This window comes from Saccopteryx bilineata, chromosome 1, assembly GCF_036850765.1.
Source record: "Saccopteryx bilineata isolate mSacBil1 chromosome 1, mSacBil1_pri_phased_curated, whole genome shotgun sequence".
In the NCBI taxonomy this organism is placed as follows: Eukaryota; Metazoa; Chordata; class Mammalia; order Chiroptera; family Emballonuridae; genus Saccopteryx; species Saccopteryx bilineata.
The window spans coordinates 15,060,957-15,070,879 of NC_089490.1; the positions used below are offsets into that span (position 1 = coordinate 15,060,957).

The 9,923-nt window shown below is 42.5% G+C and overlaps 1 non-coding gene across 1 annotated transcript; it reads left to right on the top strand.

The window, feature by feature from the left end:
• The first annotated feature begins 336 nt into the window (after positions 1–336).
• LOC136321220 (small nucleolar RNA SNORA42/SNORA80 family) lies at positions 337–472 on the top strand. The gene has a single exon (XR_010728498.1). It is a non-coding gene; the product is annotated as a small nucleolar RNA SNORA42/SNORA80 family (small nucleolar RNA).
• Positions 473–9,923: the final 9,451 nt, after the last annotated feature.

The following is a 9,923-nucleotide window of genomic DNA, read 5'->3' on the forward strand; positions in this document are numbered from 1 at the left end:
AAGAAAAAGAGAAAGAGAGGAAGGGAGAGAGAGAGAGAGAGAGAGAGAGAGAGAGAAGCATCAATTCATTGCTCCAGTTAGTTGTGCACTGATTACTTCTCCTACGTGCTTGACCAGGAATCATACCAGCAACCTTAGGCTCAAGCAGAGCCAGCAACCCCTTGTGCAAGCTGACGACCTTGGGCTCAAGTCAGTGACCTCAGGATCATGTGGACGATCCTGCACTCAAGCCAGCAACCCCCACTCAAGCCGAGATTCACCCCGCACTCTTATGACCTCAGGTTCCGAACCGGCAGCCTCAGCATTCCTGGTCAAAGTTCTACCCCCACTGCACCACCACTGGTCAGGCTCAATTCATTAAAAAAAAAAAATCATCTGTGTCATAGTGCCCCGTGCCAGAGCGGACTGTGGCCTTGCACCCTTGCCTGGCCTCTGCCTGTAGGCTGCAGGCACTGAAGCGGGTTGCACAGTGGGGGGAAATGATCTGTTTAGTACTTCCCACAGGGAGCTCTGCAGTCTTAAAGTTTTTACCATCTAGTCTCTGTACTTGAAGGGCTTATGGTCTCATTGGGGAAACATAGGTCCCTTCCTGGCAAACAGTTAATACTTGCTGCTCTTGATGATCGTGAGCACTTTAGGTAACAAAAGAAAATGATGGTGTCAGATTACCACTACCAATAATTGCTGTGAGTTTCAAAACTATTGTCTGGAGTGATCAGGGAAAGCTGCAAGGAGTCCAAATGGCCTTGAGTCAGTGTGGAAGGATAGGCTGAACTTGGGGATGTGAATGTCATTCGGGCGAAAGTACGTAATCTGTGCTGTCTTTATAGCCCTGCACAGAAGGACTGGCTATTAGCCAACACAGCTTTCATTCATAAGAGTGACTTCAGAGCCGACTCTGCTGACTGCCAATGATACATTTGATTCTCATCTAGTGAGTGGGTGTCTCTTTAATGAGGTAGCTAGCACCAGCAAGCTTAACCGACCCAGGGAAAAGTCACACTTTCCGTAAAGAGGGTGACACAGCTCTCTTGTTGTCCAGAGTGAACAGGACTGTACTTAGAATTCAAAGAGGCCGTGGCCAGTGGCCCCACGGATAGAGAGGCATCCTGGAGTGGAGCACCGAGGTCACCAAGTCAGTCCCTGGATCGCTGGCTCGATCCCAGGGACACCAGTTTGAGCCCCAGTTAGGGCATGTAGAAGAAGCAATCAGCGGGTACACAGCTAAGTGGAGCAATGAATTGATGCTTTTCTGTCTCTCTTCCTTTCCCACTCTTCCTTGCTTTCTCTCTCAAAAGATGGAAGGAAGGAAGGAAGGAAGGAAGGAAGGAAGGAAGGAAGGAAGGAAGGAAGGAAGAAGGAAGGAAGGAGGAAGGAAGGAAGGAAGGAAGGAAAAAGAAAAAAAAGAAAGAAGAAAGATGATCTCACCAGATAGCTCAGTTGGTTAGAGCAGTGGTCCCCAACCTTTTTTGGGCCATGGACTGGTTTAATGTCAGAAAATATTTTCATGGACCGGCCTTTAGGGTGAGACAGATAAATATACAAAATAAAATTATGCGACCGGCGTAAAAACTGTGGTATTTTAAAATATAATTGTTGAAATTACAAGACAAGAGTCAAGAGTGAGTCTTAGACGGATGTAACAGAGGGAATCTGGTCATTTTTTTAAAATAAAACATTGTTCAGACTTAAATATAAATAAAACAGAAATAATGTAAGTTATTTATTCTTTCTCTGCGGACCAGTACCAAATGGCCCACGGACCAGTACTGGTCCACGGCCCAGGGGTTGGGGACCACTGGGTTAAAGCATTGTCCCAAAGCACAGAGGTTGCTGGTTTGAGCCTCGGTCAGGGCACATAAAGGAACAGATTGATGTTCCTGTCTCTCTCTCTCTCTCTCTCTCTCTCTCTCTTTCTCTCTCTGTCTCCCCCCTTCCTTTCTTGCTAAAATCAATAAATAGCCTGACCAGGTGGTGGCACAGTGGATAGAGCGTAGGACTGGGACATAGAGGAACCAGGTTCAAGACCCCGAGGTTGCCAGCTTGAGTGTGGGCTCATCTGGTTTGAGCAAAGCTCACCAGCTTAGACTCAAGGTCACTGGCTTGAACAGGGGGTCACTCAGTCTGCTATAGCCCCACAGTCAGGGCACATGTGAGAAATCAATCAATGAGCAACTAGGGTGCCACAGCGAAGAGTTGGTGTTTCTCATCTCTCCCTTCCTGTCTGTCTATCCCTCTCTCTGACTCCCTCTCTGTCTCTGTCAAAAAAAGAGAAAAAAGATCAATAAATAAACACTTAAAGCCTGACCAGGTGGTGGCGCAGTGAATAGAGCGTCGGACTGGGATGAGGAAGGACCCAGGTTCGAGACCCCAAGGTTGCCAGCTTGAGCACGGGCTCATCTGGCTTGAGCCAAAAAAAGCTCACCAGCTTGGACCCAAGGTCGCTGGCTCGAGCAAGGAGTTACTCGGTCTGCTGAAGGCCCGCGGTCAAGGCACATATGAGAAAGCAATCGATGAACAACTAAGGAGTCTCAACGAAAAACTGATGATTGATGCTTCTCATCTCTCTGTTCCTGTCTGTCTAGTCCCTATCTATCCCTTTCTCTGACTCTCTCTGTCCCTGTTAAAAAATAATAAATAAATAAATAAAAAGAGTTTAAATAAACACTTAAAGAATATATTAAAAACAAAAAACATTCCTTGACGAAGTTGTACATTAAAGGCCGTGGAAAGCGGTTCCGTGTTTGTAGCACGGTCTTTCTCGTTCTGACTGTGCTCAGCTGTCGGTGTTTGTTCTAGCAGCCGAGCACCCAGCCTAAAAAAGAGAACTAAGCCAGACTTGGAAAGAGGAAGTGTGTGTTGAAAATATAAGGTTTTCCAAACGATGGAGTGGATTTCATCCCATCAGGTTAATGCATGTCTTCATAATTTGGATCTTGAACACCCTATGTGTGAAGCTACTAATCCTAAACAGTAAGCTTTAGGAGATGACTAGAATAGAGAACCTGCCTAGTTGCTTCTTCAGTGAAGACCGAAATAAAATCTATCATCTTTTTCATCTCTTTCCTTGACCTTTTTCACCATGACATCAGAAGGTACTACTGATTTCTCTCTCTGGCTTTCCGCTTTTGATTTATTTACAGAAATATCTTTCCACTTCATTTCATTGAGAGGTAATTGACATATAACACTGATTAAGTTTAAGGTGTATAACATGATTTGACTTACATAGAGTGTGAAATGATTATCTCAGTAAGTTAACATGTGTCATCTCATATAGATACAAAAAAAAATGTTTTTGGATCTACATTTTTTTGTTTAAACTTTTTCCATTGATTTTTTTTTTTTACAGAGATAGAGAGAGGGATAGATAGGGACAGACAGGAATGGAGAGAGATTAGAAGCATAAATCATTAGTTTCTTGTTGTGGCACTTTAGTTGTTCATTGATTGATTTCTCATATGTGCCTTGACCACGGGGCTACAGCAGACCGAGTAGCCCCTTGCTCGAGCCAGAGACCTTGGGTCCAAGCTAATGAGCCTTGCTCAAACCAGATGAGCCTGCGCTCAAGCTGGCGACCTCGGGGTCTCAAACCTGGGTCCTCTGCATCCCAGTCCGATGCTCTATCCATTGCGCCACCGCCTGGTCAAGCTCCATTGATTTTTTTTTTTAAGTCTCTGAATTCTTTTTTATTTTTTATTTTTATTTATTTTATTTATTCATTTTAGAGGAGAGACAGAGAGAGAGAGAAGGTGGGGAGGAGCAGGAAGCTTCAACTCCCATATGTGCCTTGACTGGGCGAGCCCAGGGTTTGAACTGGCGACCTCAGCATTTCCAGGTCGATGCTTTATCCACTGCGCCACCACAGGACAAGCTCCATTGATTTTTAAAAAAATGTTTATTGTATTGATTTTAGAGAGAGAGAGGAAGGGAGAGGGGAGAGAGAGACAGGAACATCGCTCTGCTCCTTTATGTTCCCTGACCGGGGATTGAACTGGCAACCTCTGGGCTTTGGAACAGTGCTCTAACCAATTTAGCTACCTGGCCAGGGCCTCCCACTGATTTTGAGAGAGAGAGAGACACACACACACAAAGACAAAGAGAGAAGAAAGGGAGAGAGAAGCATCAATTTGTTGTTTCACTTAGTTCCATTTAGTTGTGTACTCATTGATTGCTTCTTTTATTTTTTTCATGTTTATTTTATTGATTTTAGAGAGAGCGAGAGAGGAAGGGAGAGAGAGGAAGGGAAAGAGAAGAAGATCAATCTGTTCCTGTATGTGCCCTGACGCAGGATTGAACCAACAACCTCTGTACTTTGGGACAATGTTCTAACCAACAAAGCTATCCAGCCAGGGCTGATTGCTTCTCATAAGTGCCCTGACCAGGGGTCAAACCTGCAACCTCTGGTGCACCAGGTCGACGCTTTATCCACTGAGCCACTCAGCCGGGGCTGGATCTGCATTCTTAACTTTCAAATATACCACACAGCAGTGGTGTACATTACATCCCCAGTACTCATGTATAATCAGAAGTTTGTACCTCTAGATCACCTTCATCCAATTCCGTCTCCCTCTGCTTCTGGTAGCCACACTTCTGACTTCTTTTTCTTAAGTTTGTTTTGTTTGTTTTTAGATTCCACATATAACTGAGATCATACAGTATTTGTCTTTCTCTGAAATCTCACTTAGCATAATGCTCTCAAGGTCCATCCTTGTTGCTGCAAATGGTAGGAGTTCCTTCTTTTTTTTAGAGAGAGAGAAAAAAAAAGAAACAGAGACAGAGAGAGAGATGAGAAGCATCAGCTCATAGTTGCAGAGCTTTAAGTTGTTCATAGATTGCTTCTCATAAGCACCTTGACGGTAGTAAGCCAAGCCAGCGACACCTTGCTCAAGCCAGCAACCTTGGACTTCAAACCAGCAACCACTGGGCTTAAGCCAGTGACCAAGGAATCATATTGATGATCCCACGCTCAAGCCAGTGACCCTGGGCTCAAGCTGGTGAGCCTGCGCTCAGACCAGATGAGCCTGTGCTCCAGCCAGCGACCTCAGGGTTTCAAACCTGGGACCTCAGCATCCTAGGTTGACACTTGATCCACTGCACAACCACTGGTCAGGCAGGAGTTCTTTCTTTTTTATGGCTGTATAACATTCCATTTTTTATATATACTGCACATTCTTTATTCACCCATCCATCAGTGTACGCTTAGGTGTTTCCATGTCTTGGTGTAGCTAAAGAAACTTTTATCCATTCATTTCCCATCTATTGGGGGACACAAGGAACATAATGCAAACCATATTTTGCTTCAATTCCTGGTATTACCCAACTCTCTCTCTCTCCTTTCCACCTACTCATCTTTCACTCGTCCTTTAAGATCCGTTCCCTGACTTCTTCAGCCTCCTCCGAATCCTGTCCCTGTGGATGATGCCCTCAGTTAGAACCTAAGCCTACAATACCTTGTCAAATCCAACCCCTTAAACTTGTCTTGTGTTCCTTGGAAAAACAGAATGGCATGGTGGGTAGAAGATAGCTCTGTCACTTAGCTATGCAGGCTTGGGCAAATTACTTCTGCTTATTTTTATGAATGTATGTATGTATGTATGTATGTATGTATTTAGGTGAGAGGAGGGGAAATAGTGAGGCAGACTCCCACATGTGCCCTGACTGGGATCCACCTGACGACCCTCATCTGGGGACAATGCTTGAATCAACTGAGCTATGCTCAACCCAATTGAGCCACTGGCTGTGGGAAGGGAAGAGGGAGAGAAGGGGGAGAGGGAGGGGGAGAAGGGAGAAAGGGAGGGAGAGAAGAGGGAGAGGGAGGGAGAGAGAAGCAGATGGGCGCATCTCCTATGTGCCCTGACCAGGAATTGAACCCTGGGCATCCAAATGCTGGGCTGACGCTTTATCCACTGAGCCACCAGCCAGGGCCATTAATTCTGCTTATTTATCTGAAAACCAGTGAAGTTAGTATAACTGTCCATATCGTAGGATTTAGGTGAGGATCCATAAAGTGTTTAGAAAAATGCCGAGCACATCTTTGATGCTCAGTCAATGTTGGTTGCTATCTGTGTGTGTGTGTGTGTGTGTGTGTGTCTCTCTCTTCTTAAAATTTTTATTTATTGATTTTAGCCAGAGAGGAAGGTGGGGGAGGGGGAGAGAGAAGAACATCAATCCATTCCTGTATGTGCCCTGGCCGGGGATGGAACCGGCAACCTCTGCGCTTTGGGCCAATGCTCCATCCAACCAACACAGCCATCTGGCCAAGGTTCTCTCTCTCTTTTTAAATTTATTGATTTTAGGGAGAGAGGGAAAGAGAGACGGAGAGAGAGAACAAAAGATTTGTTGTTCTGGCCTGACCTGTGGTGGCGCAGTGGATAAAGCGTTGACCTAGAAATGCTGAGGTCCCCGGTTCGAAACCCTGGGCTTGCCTGGTCAAGGCACATATGGGAGTTGATGCTTCCTGCTCCTCCCCCCTTCTCTCTCTCTGTCTCTCCTCTCTCTCTCTCTCTCTCTCTGTCTCTCCCTCTCCTCTCTAAAATGAATATATAAATAAAAAAAAAACTAAAATGAATAAAAATTTAAAAAAAGATTTGTTGTTCTACTTATTTATGTATTCATTGGTTGATTTCTTTTTTTAAAATTTTTTATTTTATTTTATTTATTCATTTTAGAGAGGAGAGAGAGAGAGGAGAGAGAGAAGGGGGGAGGAGCTGGAAGCATCAACTCCCATAGGTGCCTTGACCAGGCAAGCCCAGGGTTTCGAACCGGCAACCTCAGCATCTTCAGGTCGACACTTTATCCACTGTGCCACCACAGGTCAGGCCATTGGTTGATTTCTGAAGGTGCTCTGATCGGGGATGAAACCTGCAACCTTGGCGTATTGGGAGGATACTCTAACCAGCTGAGCTCCCTACCCTGATTGAGCTTCTTTTGCCCCTTAGCCCAACCCATTTTTAGCACTTAGCCTTTATGTTCAGTAAAAGGATGGTTTCTGCCCTCATTACACTTATAACTGAGTTGTAGAGACTAAACAAATACAGAAAAGGAAGGTTGTGTACTAGTAAGTGACAAATGAGATACACAATAAACAAATGTTTTCATTAGCAACATTTTAGTGTCTAGAAAGATGTTCCACAGTATCTTTCTGAGCAATTAAAAAATTATTTATAGCCTGACCTGTGGTGGTGCAGTGGATAAAGTGTCGACCTGGAAACATTGAGGTCCCCGGTTCAAAACGCGGGCTTGCCTGGTCAAGGCACATATGGGAGTTGATGCTTCCTGCTCCTCCTTTCTGTCTGTCTGTCTGTCTGTCTGTCTCTCTCTCCTCTCTGAAATGAATAAATAAAAAAATTATTTATGTGTTGATTTTATAATTTAAAGAAATATTTTATTTATTTATTATTTTTATTATTTTTTAGTTTATTCATTTTAGAGAGAGGAGACAGAGAGAGAGGGAGAGAGAAGGGGGTGAGGAGCAGGAAGCATCAACTCCCATATGTGCCTTGACCAGGCAAGCCCAGGGTTTTTTTTTTTTTTTATTTTATTTTTTTTTTTTTTTTTAAATTTTTTTTTTTTTTTTTTTTTTAATTTTTTATTTATTCATTTTAGAGAGGAGAGGGAGAGACAGTCAGAGAGAGAGAGAGAGGAGAGACAGAGAGAAGGGGGGAGGAGCTGGAAGCATCAACTCCCATATGTGCCTTGACCAGGCAAGCCCAGGGTTTCGAACCGGCGACCTCAGTGTTTCCAGGTCGACACTTTATCCACTGCGCCACCACAGGTCAGGCCAAAGCCCAGGGTTTTGAACCAGCAACCTCAGTGTTCCAGGTTGATGCTTTATCTACTGTGCCACCACAAGTCAGGCCAAGAAATATTTTATTTATTGATTTTACATAGAGAGGAGCTGGGGGGGCGGGACGCGAAGTTATTGCTTCACTCTTAGTTGTTCATTGGTTGCTTGTGGTATGTGCCTTGACTGGGCGAGCCCAGGGTTTTGAACTGGCGACCTCTGCTTTCCAGGTCGACGCTTTATCCACTGTGCCGCCACAGGTCAGACAGCAATTCTTACTTTTTAAAAGATGGTAGACAACCCCCACACCTACTTCCAAACATATGACATCTCTTCTGTTCCTCTCTCTCTCTCAGGGTTTTTGTTCAACATGCCTGGTCTTTTTGATCTGAGGCATAGATTTTCCTAGTCTTCTAATAAGATATTTTATAACAGTCTCTAGCTTCCTGTAACCTTTATATGTTGTAAGCTACTCCTTTTTGTTTTTATCTATCCACTAATACTTGGGAACTATAAAATCTTTGTGTACAATGCCTTGAATAAATATTTTTAGATTTTTAAAAATGTATTGATTTTAGAGAGAAGAGAGAGAGAGAGAGAGAGAGAGGGAGAGAGAGAAGGGGGAAGAAGTGGGAAGCATCAACTCCTAAGGGTTGCCTCTCACATGTGCCCCAACCAGACAAGCCCAGGGTTTCCAATCAGCAACCTCAACATTCTAGGTCAATACCACAGTTCAGGCTAAATATTGGCTATCATTATTATTTTTATTGATTTCAGTGAGAGAATGGGGGAGGGAGAGAGAGAGAGAGAGACAGAAACATCAAGTCATTCCTGTATTAGGGATCGAACCAGCAACCTCCGAGCTTCTGGATGAAGCTTCAACCAACTGAGCCATTAGGCCAGGGCAAATATTGTTTTCATTCAAACTGACATTTGGAATGTGTAAAATTCCAAAAATAAATCTAGGTTATTTTTATTTTTTAAATGAATTGTTAATGAATTTAAATATACTTTACTTGGATAATAAAAAAAGCTTTCTTTCTCTAATCTTGCTGAAAAAACTTAAAGCTGACTAAAGAGATTTATAAACTTGAAACAAATGTCACATGTTATCAAGGACAAGAACCCCTTATGACTTGACTACATAGAGTCCCTGACCATTCTGAAGTGAACACTGGATTTCCTAGCTATTCACCACCGCATTACAACTTCAAATGGAGGCTTTAGTCCTTTAAAAGTTAGACTATTTTGTGTCTTACAGTTTATAGTAGATTTCCATCTATATTCCACACATATGAAATAGATGTGAAATTTAAAATTGTCTAAATAATCTTAAACTATTGAGGTAATTAGAAATATTTTAACATATAGAAACAAGTGTAATGCATTTGGGGCTTCCTCCAAAATTTCCCCTTCTGATTTCACCAAACAAGGAGAGAGTAAAATAAAAAATGATGGACTTTTCAAAATTAAACTTTAGATTTAAAAAAAAAATGCAGTAATTCTTTTTTTTTAAGGAGTGAAATAAGATATGCAGACCCAAACGATTTCTACCTGATTAACTGCAAATAGCTTATAGAGAAAGTTATACAGCAGGTTCCTGAATAAAGTTTTCTCTTTTTTTTCAACATTGTTTTGTTACGAAGCTGATGAGATGCCTAGAGACTTTACTATTTTAGCCTACGGTAAAATTGGTTTCCTTTTGTGGTAATTTTGCTTCAGTTGCATGACATTAAGTGAAGACTTCAAGTACAGACCTACTTATGTAAATGTATCAACTAGACTCAGAGGCACTTTAAAGAATAATATAGAGGCACCCCTTTCAAACTCACCATTTCTAAACTGCTGTGATTACAGGAAGTGCTGAAGTCATTCCTTTGACAATGGCATGATTAAATCCATAGCAGGTAGAATAGAGAAACCATCTAAGGATTCATTTTGGCTATTATTCAAATTAATATTACCATTCTCCCCTTTCCAGAGAATTCTTAGTATAATTATGGCCTTTATCTTTCCAAAAGCACTTGTCATTTAATAATTAGCATGATTTTTCTGATTCTTTGTTAGATTCTTTGAGACAGCACAAGTAGTGCTTGCTTTTATTATTTAAACTACATTTTGATGAATCAAAACATCA